The sequence below is a fragment of the Grammomys surdaster genome, unplaced genomic scaffold, assembly GCF_004785775.1.
Source record: "Grammomys surdaster isolate TR1022 unplaced genomic scaffold, NIH_TR_1.0 145, whole genome shotgun sequence".
NCBI classification, from domain to species: Eukaryota; Metazoa; Chordata; class Mammalia; order Rodentia; family Muridae; genus Grammomys; species Grammomys surdaster.
This window is the reverse complement of record NW_021604603.1, coordinates 37464-56561: the sequence shown is the minus strand read 5'-3', so window position 1 is coordinate 56561 and position 19098 is coordinate 37464. Positions and strand designations below refer to the sequence as shown.

The 19098-nt window shown below is 43.7% G+C and overlaps 1 pseudogene; it reads right to left on the bottom strand.

Annotated features, from left to right (window-relative positions):
- Window positions 1–3041: 3041 nt before the first annotated feature.
- On the bottom strand, window positions 3042–5521 carry LOC114618835 (annotated as a pseudogene).
- Between the last annotated feature and the right edge of the window lie 13577 nt (window positions 5522–19098).

Here is a 19098-nt window from a genome sequence, read left to right as displayed (position 1 = left end):
CGTGAATTAGTTCAACAGTTTCTATATGCAAGACAACTCTTTTTGAATTCTGAGAGTCAGTTACTATACTAAGAGATTCTTGAAAATCTAATAGCACCTTAAGTATTATATAGAATTCTAATTTCTGAACTGAATTATAAGAACTTTCAACTACATTACTTATATCTTTTGATTTATAGCCTGCCTTTCCTGATTTATTTGTATCAGTATAGAATGTAGGGGCTCCAGAAGTTGGAGTTCTTTTTATTATGAGGGAGAATAGAATTAGTTCTTTTTATAAACTGAAGTTGCTTGCTCTTGGCGTATTTGCTATTAATTTCTCCCATAAAAATCACTGCAAGCTCTTTACCAGTGATCATCTTGTACCCACAATGAGGTGGTTGTCAGACAGAGAAGCAAGCGGTGAAGAGGTGAGGATGAAAAGTTAGTTCAGATTGGCTTTGTTAACCTGGGCCAAGACTTCTAGAGACTCTCAATGCCGGGGAGCTTGGTGTATGCATATTTAAACAGGATAGAATTTGGCAAAGGGTTTTGTGGTGGTTTGAATATGCTTGGCACTATTTGGAGGTGTGGCCTTGTTAGAGGAAGTGTGTCACTGTGGAGCTGGGCATGAGACCCTTCTCCTAGCTGCCTGGAAGACAGTCTGTTTCTGGCTTCCTTTTGATGAAGATGTAGAACTCTCAGCTATTCCAGCACCATGCCTGCCCAGACAATGCCATGCTCCCACTTTGATGATAAAGGACTGATTTCCTGAACCTGAAAGCCAGCCCCAGTTAAATGTTGTCCTTATAAAGGTTGCCTAGGTCATGGTGTCTGTTCACGGCAGTAAAACTCAAACTAAGACAGTTTCTATGCAATAATCATTCCAAATCCATGTGCATAATGACACTTAAGATGTGACTACTTATAAACTCCTTTACCAAGTCCATGTGACCATGAGGATGAGTTCTATAGCTAAAAGGCCTAGAAGCTAAGGTGGCCTCTGAGTGAGATGCCATTGAGGACAACAGGCTATAGCATACATGTGACCTCTCCCTTGAGGTTGGGCTCTATTAATTAGGTGCTAAAGATAACATTCTGGGGAGCAAAGAGTCTGACACGATCATTCTAGAGAATTAGGGTGAGGTCTGACCCTACAGATAACAAGAAGGTCACTAGATCATCCACAACCTCCACTCTCAGCTTTCTGGACAGAGTGCCCATATTTTATTTCAACTCCACTCCAGTGTGTTTAACATTCCTGGTTTTCTTAGTGCTTCTCTGTGAATACAAGGACTTTATGCCCATAACAAGAGTAGACTATAAAAGAGAAACATCAAAATAGCCTGGGCTTTTGTCTCTGTGTAAGGTATAAGGGCTGTTAGAGGAAATGAACATTGCCTTTTGACAAGGCTAGTGTGGGTTTGGACATACCAGCAAACCTGTGTGGTCATCCCCTTGTGTTATTTTGGAGGGAATTCAATTTTGGTTCATTGGACTTATTATTGGAGTTTTTTTTTTTTTTTTTTTGCACAAGCCTGGGCCATGTCAACCCTAACAAGACTGACTGAGCCACTGACCCTGAATAGACAATAAAATAGTAACAGCAAAGCAGAAAATGTGGCCACCCTGGGGCGAGGAACATACATCCGTCAAGTCCATCCTTAAGGTACTGACACAAGGTTTAAACAGCGAGAAAGTGCTAAGCAAACTGAGCAGTCCTGGGATAGGTGTCTCCTTTCCATCATCACTTCCTGCCCATCACTGCTTCCAGTCTCCCTGTAAGCAGGTCTGACAAGTAGTCCCCACTGCATGAAACCTCTTCTTAGGAGATGGTTCCTCCTCTGTGTGTCACCAGCTCCATTCCATTCCCTCAGCATGGGATTTCTGGGGAAATGCTAATTCTTGTGGCCCCTTGTTTCAATAGTTTGATAGTCAAAAGGAGAGATCAAGTATTTCTCTTTGTTCCTGCCAAGGTTGCTACAGTTTTAATTATATTTATTATTTTTTTTGTTATTGTTTTTGTTGTTGTTTTGGCCTCAAATGTATTTTAATAAGGTGATGCTGCATTGCTGCTCCATTTCTCAAAAAAATCTCAAATTAAAGGTATCAAGAATAGACCATAGTACACCAATAAAAAATGCACAGTATAACTACCTAAGATAGGCAAAACTAAGAGCTACTGTCAGACCTTCAACACACAGCAACCCTCTTCCCAAGATTGTACTAGGCCTATCAAGAAAAGCTATGAACAGCAACATCAGAGACACAAAAGTATAATCCGTATCCAAGAAAAAGAGGGGGCAAATTAACACAAAGATATACTAAAATGAAAACCTCTAGGAGAAAATGTCTTCCTTAGGACATGAAGGGGTCATATATGAGATATAACAGAATTGCAATGGGGCTCCGTCACTGGAGGATGTTTAGGTTTTGTAGTATATATGTCTCTGGGGTTGAAGGAATAAAGATGAAAAAGTAATTAAAACAAGAGAGAGAGAGAGGATGGGGGAGGGAGGGAGGAAGGAAGGAGAGGGAGAGGGAGAGGGAGAAGGAGAGGGAGAGGGAAGAGAGGGAGAGGGAGAGGGAGAGAGGGAGAGAGGGAGAGAGGGAGGGGGAGGGGGAGGAGAGGGGAGGGGAGGGGAGGGAAGAGGGAGAGAGAGAGGGAGAGAGAGAGAGAAGAGAGAGAGAGAGGATGGGGGAGGGAGGGGGAGGGGAGGGAGGGGAAGAGGGAGAGAGAGAGGGAGAGAGAGAGAGAGAGGGAGAGAGAGAGAGAATATGAACGAATAATGGAGCTCTAACTGAGTCCATTTTCCTATGGTTCTCCAAGCCTTCAACAAGCAATACTTCAGGAACGAACTGAACAGACTTGATGAAGCACTATACTACAGACTTTGATTTGCTCAATACCACCCCTGCCTTGCCCTGTGCCTCTAAGCATACTCCCTTGAGTAGTACAAGCAGAGAAGACCCATCAACCCCTAACACTTTTCCAGAGTAGAATTCTGGCTAATCTAAAATGGACTCTTCTTAAGAGTTGTGGGAAACTAGACACTGCAACTTTATTTAATGCTTCCGGAGCTGGACAGTTGAATGTTAGGAGGAGTTCCAACAATTGCTCCGTTTCTTTCCACTGTAGCAGCTTGGCAGAAACATTCAGTTATTGGTGGGGTCAATCCCAGGATTCCATCTGGCTTCATAGAGGCTGGTCCTGGAGGAGCTGGAGTACCAGGTGGTACAGGAGCAGGGAGCATGGCGCCCCTATTGTTTATTCCCATAGCACCTCCCATAGTCATTTGCCCCATCCTTATCTCTTGCTCTCTGGCATTAAGGAAGGTTCCCTTGACTCCTTCCTGCTGTCCTTGCAACTTTTCTTCATATTGCCAATGCATCTCTTCCTTGTTGGCAGCCCTCTTCCTGCCTGAGTAGTATCTGCTTTTGTTTCTGAACCTTTGTGATGCAGCTCCTCCATTCCCCAAAGCTCTTCTTGACTTCTTAACAAATCCTGCCTCATTAGCATAACCTGGTACTGGGGTGAGCTGCCTCCATCACCACTTCCAGCTTCTGGAGAGCCTCCTTGACTCTTCACTCTGCTTGATCCTGTGCGCATCTGCATTTCAATGAGTGCCTTCCAGCACGTGGCCTACTCATACTCTAAGGACCTAGGCTGTGCAGATCTGGGTGGCTGTTCTCGCTCCTTGTGAAATTGTTGGGGATTTTTATTTGTTTGTTTGTTTTTGTTTGTTTTGTTTTGTTTTTATAACCAGCTCCTCTGGAAGTCCCTCTTTATCATGTAACTGATCCATAGGCTCCACAGTCACAGGCTGAGGAAATGTAGTTAGCAAGAAAGAGCCTTTACTGCATTGGTCCAGAGCTTTCAGAGCAGCTGGCTTCCCTGAGAACTTAATAATGCCTTTCCCTGAGGGTCCTCCTCTCTCATCCACAATGACCACAGCCCTCTCTGGCTGGCCAAACACAGAAAAGGCTTCTTTCAGTTTGTTGAACACCTACTAAGGTTGCAGACTGTAAGGGATGCAGTATGACAGGCAAAGCACATGTGCAGCTGCTTTCCACAGAGTGGCATATTGTCAGCCTCCATTTTCACAATTTCCGATAGGGTTCGTGTTTCCAAGCGAATAAAGCTAAAGCCTTTATCCTCTTGAATGGAAACTTCACCTGTTTTCCATATTTCTAAAAAAATGTCCTCATTTCCTCTTCAGTGATGTCAGGGGGAAGATTTCCCACAAAGGGAAGGCTACATTGGGAAAAGGTCTTTTCTCCTGGTTTCCTAAAATTCTTCAGGTCAATAGTCAAGCCTTCATTCTGGCTGCTGGCCTGCTATCCATTCTCAGGTATTGGTGGGAGTGGCTGCTGCTGCTGCCGTTGGTGATGTTGATGGTGCTTCCTTGGGGTATGATTCTGCTTCTCTAAGTTAAAGGTTTTATTGCTTTGTATATTTGCACCCTTGACTTCGATTTGGACACAGCAAAGTGTCTGCCTCCTGGTCCTCTCTAACCTTGACTTCCTCTGCTCACAGTTCTTTGTTCAGATTGAGGGCGATGCTGTATGGCCTCCTTGTTTTGGTCTTTTGTAGTAGGAGTAGTTGAGGGTTTGTCCTTTACTGTTTATTGTATTGCTAAGTGCTGGCCTGTCCAAGATTTGGAGTCTGCACGTAGCCTGAGGGACCCTATCCCCAGTTAATTCTGATTGGTAAATAAAGATGCCAGCAGCTCTGGGGAGAAGAGACATAGGTGGCTTTAAGTTTGGTGGTGGTCTTACTCTCAGGGGTGGCATTAACACTACAGGTAGGAGCAAGCTTGCTCATGTAATTCAACATGTTTCTCTTCCTTCTAAATTAGCTTCTTGACATTTTTGGTGAGTTAAAGAATCAAAAAATACACTCAAGGTGCCCAAATTATCTGGTCCTTTATTTCTGTAACTTCAATTTAGTTTTTACAACCCCAGTTTCTCCTGACTGCATAGGTCCTTTCACCAAGGTTCCTGAAACCTTATCAAACAAATCGAAGGTTCTGTATAGATGTGGGTCATTTGGTCTCATGAGGCAGAGAAAAGGTAAAGCTTGGGGGAAATCCCGTGCAAGCAAACCAGCAGGAATCAACACACATGCACAAGTTTGCCACCTCTGTCTTAGTTTCTGTCTTGTGGCTGTGGCAAACTGATTAAAGCACTTGAGTTAAAACAAACAAACACAAACAAACAAACAAACAAACAGACAGACAGACAGACAGACAGACAGGGTTTATATGGATCACAGTTCAAGGTACAGCCCATCATGATGGGACGTCAAGGCAGACAGAGCTGAGAACAGCTGCTCATATCACATCAACAACTACAAAATGGGGGTGGGGGATGCAAGCTGCATCTCAGCATGCTGCCTCCTTCTTATAGTCTAAGGCCTGCTGTTCAAGGGATGGTCCCACTCACGACTAAGATTGGTCTTCCACGATAAAAATATAATCAAGATAATCACACACAGGTGTGCCCAGAGACCTACTTTGAAGCCAATTATAGATTCAGTCATGTTAACAATTAACACTAACTATCACAAAAGCATGGTTTATCAGTTTAATCACTTTTACATTTTTAAAAATATTTTTCACCTTTATTTGTGGTAGGGAGACATGAAAGTGTATGTGTCAGAGGACAATCGATTTGTAACAGGCCCCAGATCTTAGCATAACTGACTCCATGATGGAAGTATCACTCAGGACTCAAAACTCAGCATGTAGACAGCACCACTTGCCAAAATGAAAACAAAGACCTAATCCATCAAAGACTGTACATCTGGGAAAGCCTCTGGACTAACTATGCTTTTTGGCTTCTGTAGTTCTGCTTCTGGCTAACTGTTCTTGTTCAGTGAAACATGGCAACCCAGAACATGATTTTTGTGATTAAAAGCCCACCCTGGGAAAGGTCTGTGACTGCACTGGGATCCCAAACACCCAATATAGTCACCACTAGCTAAGAAAGACTTTCTGTTGGCTTCAAGCCATGACTGAGCAGTCTGCTCCAGTGACACCCACAACAGCTCTTGCCTCCTCCCCGCCCCCTACTCTCCAGTTGCTGTGACATGGACAGGCTAAGGAATATGAGTGTTGTTGATATTGTTTTTGCCTTCACTGTTTTTTCAGTTTTTGATGCCTTTCTATTGAACCATATTTCAATTTTTAGCAGGCATTTTCTTTCTCATTAGAAGAAAGTATGTGATAAAGCCAACTGTAGTGAACAGGGATCTGTGTGTCCAGGTTCGTGTGTCTGTGCATGTGAGCATGGGAAGGTGTTTGCAACTTTGTTTTTCTGTAAATGCATGTTGTTAGAACACTCAGCTGTTTGTCCAAACACTACCTCTGGAAGCTAGAGTTTCTTGGGGATCATGTGTGATGCTTATTTTCTGCTTACAGCTTTTCAAAATATTAATTCTTAATTTCATATACTGTATTTTGATCAAATTTACCACCCACTTCTCTGTCCTAGTTCTAATCTAACTCATCAATGGTGCCTCCCCCCCTTTAGAAAAGTTTATCTCGCAGCAGCCTTGATCCTCTGGCTCTTACAATCTTTTCACCCCTCTTCTATGAAGTTCCCTGAGCCTCCAGTGTAGCGATTGCATTTTGTTTGTTTGTTTGTTGTTTTGTTTTCCGTGCCTTGTATCTGTAGATTGCAGGCATATAATGTTATATTGCACACGATCAGTTGCAATGAGCACCTCCTGATCCAGGAAGCTGACTGGCAGCTGTCCCTGTATTGGGGCATTAACCCTGACTACAGGTGCTTACCTCCTGTCTAAACTGAGGAACATGGTGTGGACCGGTAAATTATGAAGTAGAGAAAATAAATGGCTCAAAGGGGAAAGGTAAACACTGAAAGTTCAACCAGAAGGAAGGTGAGGTCCTTCTTGCCTCATACAATCATTAGAATTTGATTGACATCACAGGCCAATCGATACTAGCCAATCAAAATGGAGGAAGAACCCAATCACAAGGTGCCAAAGTTACAACAGTGAGGGTGGCTATTCCAACAGGCTGCCTTTCCTCCTGGCCACTCTTAAAGAACAGGAGAAGCTGGAGGGCTTGTGAATGACTCTAGTCTGACAGGACATTTGCTCCTTGTAGCTGCTCATGAAGCCAGGAAAGAAAAAGAAAACTCTCTAGAGGGTGATTGTGTCCGGAGGACAAACGGGCATTTCCAGGTTCACCTGCCTTTCACAAAGAGTTGTCGGGATGCTTTGGACCAGCTCCTGCAGAGGACAGGGCCTGAGAAGGGTGGGTGTAGCAGAGGAAACAAAGGAATTGCACAGGATAGCAGTTGTCATCTTTTCTGAGCCTCTGAGGATACTTTGTGTCTACACTCAGGAGGCAGATCAGGGAGGTGGAAGCTGTTTTCTCGGGGCCACAGATTTACTCCTATTTCTTACAGCAGTAATTACATCATTTCATATTTGCTTTTCAAAGAATTTCTAGTGCATAACTATTTACAGAGAATGAAACAAAATGTTTTGTTAAAAAAATGATTATAGCCTGAAGTTCAGTAGTCACCTTATCCTGTCCCAGCTAGAGAAATTTTAGCTAAGCAGGGGACGAGAGATTAAATCTCCTCCCTGCCAAAACCTTGAATCTGAAGTCTGAGAAAAATCTTTTACATGTGAATTTAATAAGCAAAGCAAAAACTTAGCAAGCTGAATTATGACCTATTTTAAGCCTTTTTATTTATTGCCTTTTTAAATCCTTGCATATGTCTCTCTAACATGCTCTTTCCGCCACTGCCTGTGAGGAGGGTGTTTTAGGGCCTCCAAAGCTTCCCCATACATTTGTTTTACCAAGGGTAATTTTTCTTCGGCTGTTCTAGAATTCCATGAGGGGCCCTATCTATCTAGCTCTTCCATGAAGCTAGAAACTTATGAGAACCATGCCCCTTTACTTTTATATCAAATCCAAGTCTCTACAAAGTCACTATTCTTATTATTTTAATATTCTTCAGTAAGATGCAACAAGACTTGTAATCATTAACTGAGGTTCTCTGATTCTTGGTTTCCTAAATTCTTTTGCATGTTATTTCTTTCTATTCACTTATGTAGACTGATATTATCACTACAGAATAAGCAGGAAATGTTCCCAATTTTATTTTATTTATTTATTTTATTTTTTTATAATTAATTTTTTCTCAAATCGTAATTCATTCACACAGGGGTTATAAACACGGAAAGGCAGGATGTGGGGAAGGGAATGACACTGGAGTGTGGGTGATCAGGAGGAATACAGATATCATCAGAACTGGGTATTGGCTGGGTGAAGGTTCAGGAGACAAGTCACTATGACTCTGCCTATGACTTGCTTGTCCTTATCTAAGTTGGTATTGTCTGCCCAGGCTACCTATTTACAAGGTCTATGACTACTCAGGCTTGTAAATTTCCACAAAAGCTGCCTATTTACATTAGCTTATAGCCATCTGTTTCAATGTTTTTCCACTGAGACCCAAGACTTGGTATTAGTATACACGTATGACAGGCCTATTGCTGATTTTAGGCCTGTGGCTGATTTTAGGCCTTCAGTGGGTAAGCAGGGCTGCCCCTGACATCTCCTCCCTTCTCTAAGTATAGAAGGGCTGTGGCAATTCTAAACTTGCGAAGGTGAGGATAGAGGCCTGACCTCCAGTATTTGAAGGGGACCTTGTAATGGCTCCAGTTCCCCTGTCGTTGTCCAGTGAGGCATGAGGGCCATACCCATCCCGATGTCTTTTTCCTGGAGAGGGGATACTTTTGACATCAACCCCTATGCAGTCAGACTTGTACCTCAGGGAACCCAGAGAGATATTTTTATCTTTTATTTATATTCCCTTGCAGTGCTTAGCTTCGCAGCCTAAGCAAGAATTCAGATCACCAGTCAGAGGGGGTTCTGGGTGGCCCCTCTCTGCTTGGTCTAGGGGCAGAAGTCCCCCCTTTTAGGTTGGGTGGAGATGGGTTTTGGAAACAGCCTGTATAAAGTAACAACCTCATCTTGAGTCTCGTGGTCCTCCATAACTAACTAATGATAATGTATCTGAGTAGGTTTTGCTACCAAATTATTAATCTGTTGTATCACAGAGTTAGTCTGCCTATTTGAGGGCCAGGGACCAGCAGAAAAAAGCAAAAAGAACCCAAATAATGGTCCCAAGATGGGAAGAAATAGGGTTGACAACCTTGGAGAGGCTGTAAACCAATTCTTGTACCAGCCTTCATCTGTCTCTTTCTTTCTCTGATTTTTCTTAGGGCCTTCACTACCTGTTTCATGCTCTCTTTAACCCTCCTTGTCTTGTCTATGTAAAGGCAACCTTCTTCTTTAAGGGCTGTACACAGTCAAGAGCTGTACACAGCCTTTTCTATTGTAATAGAGTAAATCAAGTCCAATAGGGATCTTTGTGATTTTAGGAGGTCTCTTCAGACAGCGAAGCAAGGGATTTCTTCAGATTAGTGATGTCAATCTCTAGCTGTTTGATGTTCTTGTCAGTGGCCCTTCAGAGGTCTGAGTAGTGTAAGTTCTGAGGCCAACATCTGGATTAGAAGAACTTCCAACAGCAGACATCACGGGTGATTCATTTTTACCTGGGATGCTGCCTGAGTTAAAGCTCCTGGGAGTCCCTCTTTCTCTCGGTTTTCTGGGGTTGGGTGCTGAGCTGCCACCTGTGACCTGCTCTATGCTCAGGCCCAGACCGGAAGTCCCCAATTTTAATTGTATGTTTTCTTCGCCTCCACAATCTTAGCCTCTGTCCCAGTCTCCAGGGGCAAGGTAAAATATCCTGCTTGATGATTTCATTAAGTTTGTTTTTCGTCCAGGAAATATCCCCATTCCATTTATCTTTCCCAGACCAGAACACCAGTCCTTTAGGCAAAAAAGGAACACCCAAAACAGTTGTATAGATGATTTTATCTCAAACAAAACAGTACCTCTTTGGTGAGAACTGGAACTCTTGGCATGCAGTCTCATCAAAATGCCAGTGAATGGCTCCACCACATGGGTAGTTACAAGAAAAAACGATCATATATCATAGGAAGAGCTACAGGAACCTGGAGGTGCTCCATGCCTCCCCTATGGCCTGGCTCCAAGAAGGGAAGCGGAAGAGAGAAGGGAACTGAGCAGAGATACCGTGACTTTTTACGGGTCATAACAGCCTTTCCCCTGACCTTTAATCTTTTATATGTCAAACTCTGGAATTTACTGGTTTCCTGTATCAACAAGGGTTTTTACTCTTTTCATCTTTTAAATTTTCTTACAGATTGCAATTTATCTTCAATAAAGATTCCCCTCTGCTGTTTCCTTACTAATTGAGTTCACTTTGATGCACAGACCTTTAAAAAAAGTGTGTTATTCCCTTCCGGTCTGAAATCATGTTCAGAGAGAGGTCCTCACCCCACTTTGGCCAAGAAGAATTCCTAGAAACAAACTGTCTTCAAAGTTGGGCTGACTATTAAAATGTAGTGACTGTGGAGAGGTTGGAAAATTGTTGGTCCGGAGCTTGATTACACTTATGTAGGTCCATTTTCATCCCTCCAAATAACCATTGCTTGCCTATCTCTGGGACTGACCTAACACTCTGTGACTAACAGATTAAAAACTTTTTGAAATGTGTTGTTAAGATAACCATAGTTTCCACCAACCAAAAGGCTAAGAGGCCTTGCATAGCTCCCAAGGCCTACAGCTGAAGCCTACAGCTCTGATTTACCTTAGCTACCTTCTTAATGTTTCCACTGATGCATTTAAAAAGTATCTTGATTTATGACGGTCTTTGTCCTGTTTTTATAAAAACTTGATGAAACTGCTGTCTTACTGGAACATGAAACTTGGGGTAAACAAAATTTGAGTTCCTAGGCCATGGTCACTGAGATTTGGCTTCAGAATAAATTATATCTTATTCCTTTTGAGATGTGAGCTGTGTTTTCGCACTAACAATACCACTTGACAAGACATAAATTTTAGAAAAGAAAAAGGTAAAGAATCTAAGGTGCCTTGAACACAGGCCTTATCCACGTTAGAGATAACCCAGACTTATGCCACAAGTGCTTTATCTCCTCAGCACCAATGGCTTCCTAAGTTGCTAAAGACCCTTTGCAGGTACAACTATCTGTAGAACAGGCAAAGGATTCTCCTCCTTATCTGAAGGACCCAGATCTCATCCAGAATTCCAGTCTTCCTCCTGAATATCTTGCTCTCTCCTTTCCTTATGGGAGATAGATACTGACCAGACAGTGAGACACTTGGGTGGATATCCCTTTTCCTTATAATACCTGAGACATATAAAAGCTGATCCAAAGCCATGGCCAAATTCACTGAGGTCTTCAGGTACTTGATCCTTTTAGCTGGCCTTGGAGGATGTAATGTGACTCCTAAACCAGACTCTGCCTCTATTAAAAAGACTGTCATTGCTGATACACAAAAGGACCAGACACACATGAGTTAAACACAACCCCACAATGGGTGAAGAACAAACACAGGTGGGAAACCAAACCCATGTGGGGGAAGAAGCGGTTCCTACACAGGCAAGTATAGGAAATAGTTTAGTGATATTGACACAAAAACACAACACTCACCTCAAAAGGGAGAAGAGACCGTTTATTCTGGAGCCAAATCTGAATCACCATGGCCTGGGAACACAGGATTAGCTTATCCAGAATCCCATGTTCCAATATGGAAGCAGTTTCATGAATTTTTTTATAGAACAAAGGAAGCCATAAATGGAGACATTTTCCAATACATTGGCAGAAACATCAAGTGGGGAGTGGCAGTAACAGAAATCTCAGCTATGGGTTCCAGATGGTATATGATGACTCAATATATCTGCTATGGATCCCAGATGTTTTGACTGGTTGAAACTGTGGCTTTGTCACACATTCCAAAAGATTTTCTCTGTTAATCATAGGACATTAGGCCTGACACAGAGTTGGACAAGGAATGGCCATTTAGAGGGCTAAAGTTGACCTGAGACCATTGTAACCTGGCTTCGGACTTTGTGAAATGCAAAATAATATCCCTTAAGTCAAGAAACCCTTAGAGGAATCAAGCAAATCATACAAGTATACCAAGAAAAGGCATTTATAATTGTTGGTAAACCAAGGACCACCCACACTCTAGCATCAGGAGCTCCCCCATCCTCATCCAGTCTTCAGTGGCCCAGTGCCAGTGCCCACTTCACCTCCAGTCATCTCCAGTCATCACCAGCTACCAAATGTGACACATTTCTACTGTCACCATGAGTCCCATATTTACCTTATAGACATGCACGACCCCTTTCCTCCTTGCTCAGAGGCAGCCTTCTGTATTCTCCCATCCCCTGATGCCAAAAAAATCTCTTTAGTGAGGTCTGTTCTGTGGTGTAACTTCATGAAATTCCCTTTATTGATTGATTGATTGATTGGATTTTGAATATATTTTATTTTTTTAGTAACTATTTTGTTTGTTTACTTTTCAAATGTTGTTCCCTTTCCTCATCTCCCCTCCACAAAACCCCCACCTCATCTTCCTCCCCTTTGTCTCTAAGAGGGTGCACCACCACTCCAGCCCCTTTAGCATCCCCCATCTTAAGGGTAGCAAGTCTCCACAGGTCCAAGTGCCTCCCCTCCTGCTGATGCCAGATAAGGCCATCCTCTGCTACAAATGTAGTGGGAGCCATGGATTCCTCCAATGTATACTCTTTGGTTGGTGGTTTAGTCTCTGGGGAGTCTGGTTAATTGATATTGTTCTTCCTGTGGGGTTGCAATCTCCTTCAACTCCTTCAGTCCTTCTCCTAACTCTTCCATTGGGGTCCCCAAGCTCAGTTCAATGGTTGGCTGTGAGTATCTGCATCTGTATTAGGTGCTGGCAGAGCCTCTCAGAGGACAGCCATATCAGGCTACTGTCTGCAAGCACATCTTGGCATCAGCAATAGTGTCAGGGTTTGGTGTCTACAGATGGGATGGATCTCAAGGTGAGACAATCTCTGGATTGTCTTCCTTCATTCTCTGCTCCATTTTTGTCCCTGCATTTCCTTTAGACAGGAAAAATTTGGGTTAAAAATTTCGAGATAGGTAGGTGGCTCCATCTCTCAAATGGAGACCATGTCTATCTACTGGAGGTGGTCTCTTGAGGTTCTATATCCCCTCTGTTGGGCGTTTTGACTAATGTTATCCCCATTGGGCCCTGGGAGCCTCTTGCATCCCTGGCATCTGGGACTTTCTAGTGGTTCCACCCCCCATTCCCCACCCACCTACTGGCATTCTCTAATAATAATCCTTTACACCAATCCTCAGAATGTCCCCGTGTTATTAGAAAGTCAAATGGAAGAAGAGGGAGACTTGTGCTAGACCACCAAATCCTAACTACGATAGCTTTCTCAGCCGTGCACAATCCCTACACCTTGTGATCTAGCACTTCACTAAATACAGCCTACTCTTCAGTAACAGAACGGCAGATGCCCTTTCAGCATCTCTGCTGTGTCTAACAGCCGGCTTTCCTTCAGGTGGGGAGGCAATACACATGAGGTGTGATGGCACAGAGATACACTGGAATTCCTGTTAATTTTCTCAAAACCCTAAATCTTATGATATTTACTATTTATTTAGGAGTCTGCTTTAATTCAACATGTGGATTGTGGTAAGGGACCTCCTAAAACACAGGAAAGGCAAGAGGCTTAATCAGCATCAGTGGGTGCATGCTCAGCCTCATGACACCTCTGCTCCTCAGTGTCATAGCAACTGGAACCCACTCCTGTAGCTTAGTGTCATGGACCTACAGCCATAGACAACACAGTGAAAATATACGTTACCATATGAGGGAACAAAGGGGCTAGAATGTGTACAAGGTAAAGCCCTGATGAACTTGGAGATCAGCCTTGGGATTTGAATCTGTTGAGCCAGTTTTGGCACAAACAAAGCTTCTTCCCGGCAGAAAGCCTGGGTATCCTGTTTCTCTGTTTAAGAATACCTTTACAGATGACCGGCTCTTTTCTCCATCACATGATGCTTGACTCAAAGGTCAAAATTTCTTATTATAGCAACTAGCTACTGCAGACTATAAAATATCAAAACACAAAATGCAGCCTTACCCACAGGAGGTTAAACACCTAGATTACATGGTGACTCCTTCAGAACTGTTCACATATCCCCTGAGACCAAATCAGAAAATATATAGTTTGCACGTTAAAGGTTCTGTTTGCAGTTAAGACAAGAATAAGTTCCTGAGTTTCCCAGAAAATTAGGTATCCATCTACCACAGTTATACCACTCCTGAGCATATATCCAAAGGATGCTCTATCCTATCACAAGAATACTTGCTCAACTATGTTCATAGCAACCTTATTCATAATAGCCAGAAACTAGAAACAAACTAGATGGCCCTCAGCCAAAGACTGAATAAAGAAAATAGGGTTTCTTTACTCAGCTGTTTAAAAACAATGACATAAGAAATTTGTAGACAAATGGATGGAACTAGAGAAAAATCACCCAGAGGAAAGTAACACAAAGACAAACATGGTATGTAATCATTTATAAGTGGATATTAGCTGAAGAGTAAAAGACAATCACGGTACAGTCCACAGACCCAGAGAAGGTAAGTAACACAGAGAGCTTAAAAGGAACCACAAGGATCTTCCTGGGAAGGGGAAATGGAATGGGTTTTGTGGTGAGGTTGGTAAGAGGAGGGGCAAGGTGGTGGGGAGGAGATACTAGGAGAAATGACTGGCCTTAGGGAGCATTTCAGGGGCCAGGTGGAAACCTAGAGCAATGGAAACACTGTAGAATCTATGAGAATAACCCTAGCAAAGACTCCTACCAATGGAGGACACAGAGCCTGAACCAGCCATCATCTGTAACCAAGCAAGGCCTCAAGTGGAGGGATGGGGACAGCAACCCAGCCACAAAACCTTCAGCCTACAGTTTGCCCTGCTGCAGAGTGTGCTGGCACTGGAGTCTAGCAGAACCATTATCAAAGGGACCAGAAAGACTTTATCCAGCAACTCATGGGAGCAGATGCAGAGTCCCACTGCCAAACATTAGACAGAGCTCAGGGAGTCCTTCGGAGGAGGAGGAGGAAGGGAAAGAGGAGAAGAAGGGAGGGGGAGGAAGAGGATCTGAGAAACCAGAGGGGTCAGGAACATCCTACAAGCGAAGAGGAAAATTCCACTAGACACTTGCCCTCCTAGAAGAGAAAAGTCATAGAAGGCTTAGGTACCCCTCCCCTCCAGAAGGGAGAGGCTAATTAACAGTCCTCTGACCACAAGTAGTAGGGACCGACCTTCGGGCTAGAGGAGAACCATAGCATGTGGACAGATTCCATAGGACGGACCCGTTGGCCACACACAGACAAGGGAGGTCCTTGCTGCCTCATTCCCTAAAGACCAATCAGTTAAAAGTCACACTGTTCTGCCAATCATATTGTGCCTAATGGCTGCTGCCCTAAAGACTGTATAAAAGCTCACTGAACAAGCGGTGCGCGGTTGCCTCTCCTTCTGGATGCAGGATGGCCCCAGGATGCTGGAACATTAAAATTCCTCTTGCTTTTTGCAGTGATTCTCGTCTGCAAGAGTGGTTCACTCAGGGTGTCTCCGATAAACTAAGGCTCTGCTCGATAGAGTCTTACACAAGAACACAGCCCATAGAGTCAACTGACCAGGACTCATGGGAACTCACATTGATTAGGGAGCAGGGATCAGTAAGGGTCTGACCTAGATCCTCTGCATAAATGTTATGCTTGAGTAGCAGAGATCCTAACAGAGGGTGTGGGGAGTCCTTGATTATTTTGCTTATTTGTGGGAGCCAACTCCTCTTCCCTTGTCCAGCCTGGATGTGATGGTCCCTGCCTGGTCTTGTAACTTGTTATGCTGTGTTTGGTTGATGTCCTTAGAAGGCCTGCTCTTTTCTGAGGGGAGGAGGGGAGGGGTATAACTGCAGGCTTTTCTACCTGTGCCCCAGTTCCTGAGTAACAAACTCAGAGGGTTATTTATTTATGACTCCATGCCTAGGCCATAAGCTTTGACTTGTTCTCTGACTAGCTTGTAACTTTTATGACTGATTTAAATTATTCTATGTCTGCTGCAAGGCTAATTACCTATTCTCAGGTTCATGCTTATGACTTCCTCAGAGTCCAGGGCAAATCTTCTACCTCTATCTCCCAGAGTTCCAATCTCTAGCAGAATTCCCACCTCCTACTTCGTGCCTTTTGCTAATAGGCCATCAGCTTTTTATTGACAGGTGATGTTTCCATACAGCTCACAAGAGATTATTCCTACAGAGTGGTGGATCTGGGGTAGAGGGAAGGTGGGGGAAAAGAGAGGCTGGGGGGAGGCAAGGGAGAGGGACTAAGTTCCTGTTTGTCCTGTGCAGGTTAAGGTTTCTGTTTGTGGTTACTGAATGAGTTTCTGTTTATCCTGTGATAAATCCGAAAGAATCAGTTCCTGCTTGTCCTGTTTGTTTGCTCCTTGCAATTTAAAGTTTCCATCTGTAATTAAGAATAAGTTTCTGTTTCTTCGATCTGATGTAAACTGAAAACATGGTTTTCAACCTACATTAAACTTGAGACCCCACTCACATGATGTCTATTCTTACGCTTTGTCTCCCCCTCTCATTGTATCTGCCAATGTATAACAGACAACTCTCACCCCTGTGAACACCTTATCTCTCCTATAAAAGGGACTTCAAGAGGCCAGCAGGGGCTGCCCTCTAAAATCCTGACTTAGGGAGAGGCAGCTAGACTGGCCGGGCCCAGGTGAACTGCAAAGAAAAGCTTGCTTTAATTGGACAGTTGTGGATTTGGTTTTTCTTGTAGTTCTCAGGTTTAACAATTTGAGTGGTACCTCTGTGACTGGTAAATATCCTATATCCCAAATAAAAGCACAATTAAAAGGATCCCAGGACTAACTGGTTGCTACTGCAACCATAATCCAAACCATTCATTTGTCCAAACACTATATAAACCTTATAGAATCTGGAGAGGAAGTGCCTAGCCTCAAGGAGACTTTAAGTAAGGGAGGGGATTGGGGGAGTGGATGTGGTGGTGATGGGGGGGGAAGGGGATATGTGGAGGGGCACCCTCTCAGAGAAGCAGGGATAGGGAAAGAATTGTGGCAGGGAGTGACCAGGAGGGGGGCAGTGAACAGGATGTAAAGTGAATAAGTAAAAAATAAAATTAAACATTAAGAAAAAAGAAAAAAACCCACCCAAAACTGTATAATCTGATACCCTTCAACCCAGCCTGGAGAAAGAGGTGACAATTTAAGCCGTTAAGTGCTTAAAACAGGCCCCTGCCCTAAGGCCACCAATTTATAATCTTTTTCCCCCCCTTACCCCCTGAGAAGGAAACGAATGGAAAGGATTGCTGATTTTGAACCGGGGGGGGGGGGTGGGGTGGGGTGGGGTGGGGGGAAGGGAGAAGGGTGAACATGGTACACAGGCCCCTGGGGGGTACTCCAGTCCCCCATAGCTAGATGACATCCTCCCTGCATGAGAGCCGCTCCTGCCTCTACTGTAAACATCACTTTGGCCTCTCTCTTCACCACTTCCACTCCACTCCATAGGGATTCTGCTACATTTACATCCCACCAGCACTGCTCAGGGAGCAGCTCTAACTTCTCCTGAGCTTTCGCTCTGCTCTCTTGTCAACTCTCTCCATCCCCTTATCAGATGACCTAGAAGAGGAGGAACTTGGTTGGGATCCACACCTGATATACTGCTTGCTTCTAGGAGACACACACTTGACACAGCTATTGAAAGTGCAGAATTGATTTCATTTACTGACAGTTCTTATCGCTGAGATAAACAAGGGCCTTTTTAGGCAGGATGTGCAGTTGCTTTCAGTCCTGATGTAATGGACTGTGCTCGTTTGCTGGTTATTAAATCTGCTCAAGTGGTGGAATTTATAGCCTTAACCAAAATGCTCCATTTAGCAGAAAATGGAACAGCTATAACACACTCACAGGAAGTCACTAAATATTTGGAGTGCTGTATGAGAAAGTGAATTTCCAAATTTCTCTGGCCAGCCCTTCAGAAGAGTCAGCATATTTCATAATTGCTTCATGCTATCCATTTGCCCAATCAAGCTATTATTAAAACCCTAGCACATCCTAAAACAAATACTAAAAAGGCAATAGCAGAACCTTTGCTGCTCCATCACCCCCACCCCGTGTGTTCTGCTTGTTCCAAACACAAGCCTGCTAAGCCACTTCATGAGACCCAAGAGCCTTTGTATTAGGTCTCAGGAAGTGCTCAGGAAGCAGGAAAAAGAGATATGTCCAGAAATGGTGGTCTTGTCTCAGCCCAAGCAGAACTATATAGGAAGTATTTCTGGTGGTTAGATAAAAGAGGAACTCATGAAACAGTTTCCGGTCTGCCAGAAGGAGTACTTTCCTTGCTCCTGACAGAAAGGAGACATGACTCTCCATTGATATATACATGTGGTACCTAGAGTACCATAGCCCCTGCTAGCCTTCAGGGTCCTACAGTCCTCATTCACAAGTCTGCACTAGGACCCTGGCCACCTCCCCAACAGGTGTCCCTCTCTCCAGATACCCATTTATTCTCTGTATAATGGCAAGGTTTTCCCTTGCCCCAACTGTCCTCACTATTCTCTCCTACTCTTCTCTACTCTTCCTGCTCCCCTAGCCCTGGCCATGTCCATACTGCTGCTTGTTCGTTCTGTTCTGGAATCTTCCAGATGCCTCTGGGTGTTTCTCTCTCTCTCTTTCTCTCTCTCTCTCTCTCTCTCTCTCTCTCTCTCTCTCTCTCTCACCAAAAACAAAACAAAACAAAAACAAAAAACAAACAAAAAGAACACACACACCACACATACACACACACACACACACACACACACACACACACCACACACCACACACACACCACACACACCACACACACATACCACACAGCCCTACCCCTACTTTTCCCCTAATCATCGAGCAGCTATCTCAGTGGCCCTCCATACATGCAAGTGTTCCCTTGCATACAATTTATCAAAAGGACTTTTTGAAATTTGGCTGTTAGACTTTGTTCAAATGTCCCTGACACAAGTATATAAACATGTCTTAGCATGCATTTGCTTTACTGTTGGATTGAAGCCTTCCCTTGGTGGAAAGCCACGGTGTCAGTGGGGGAAAAAATTG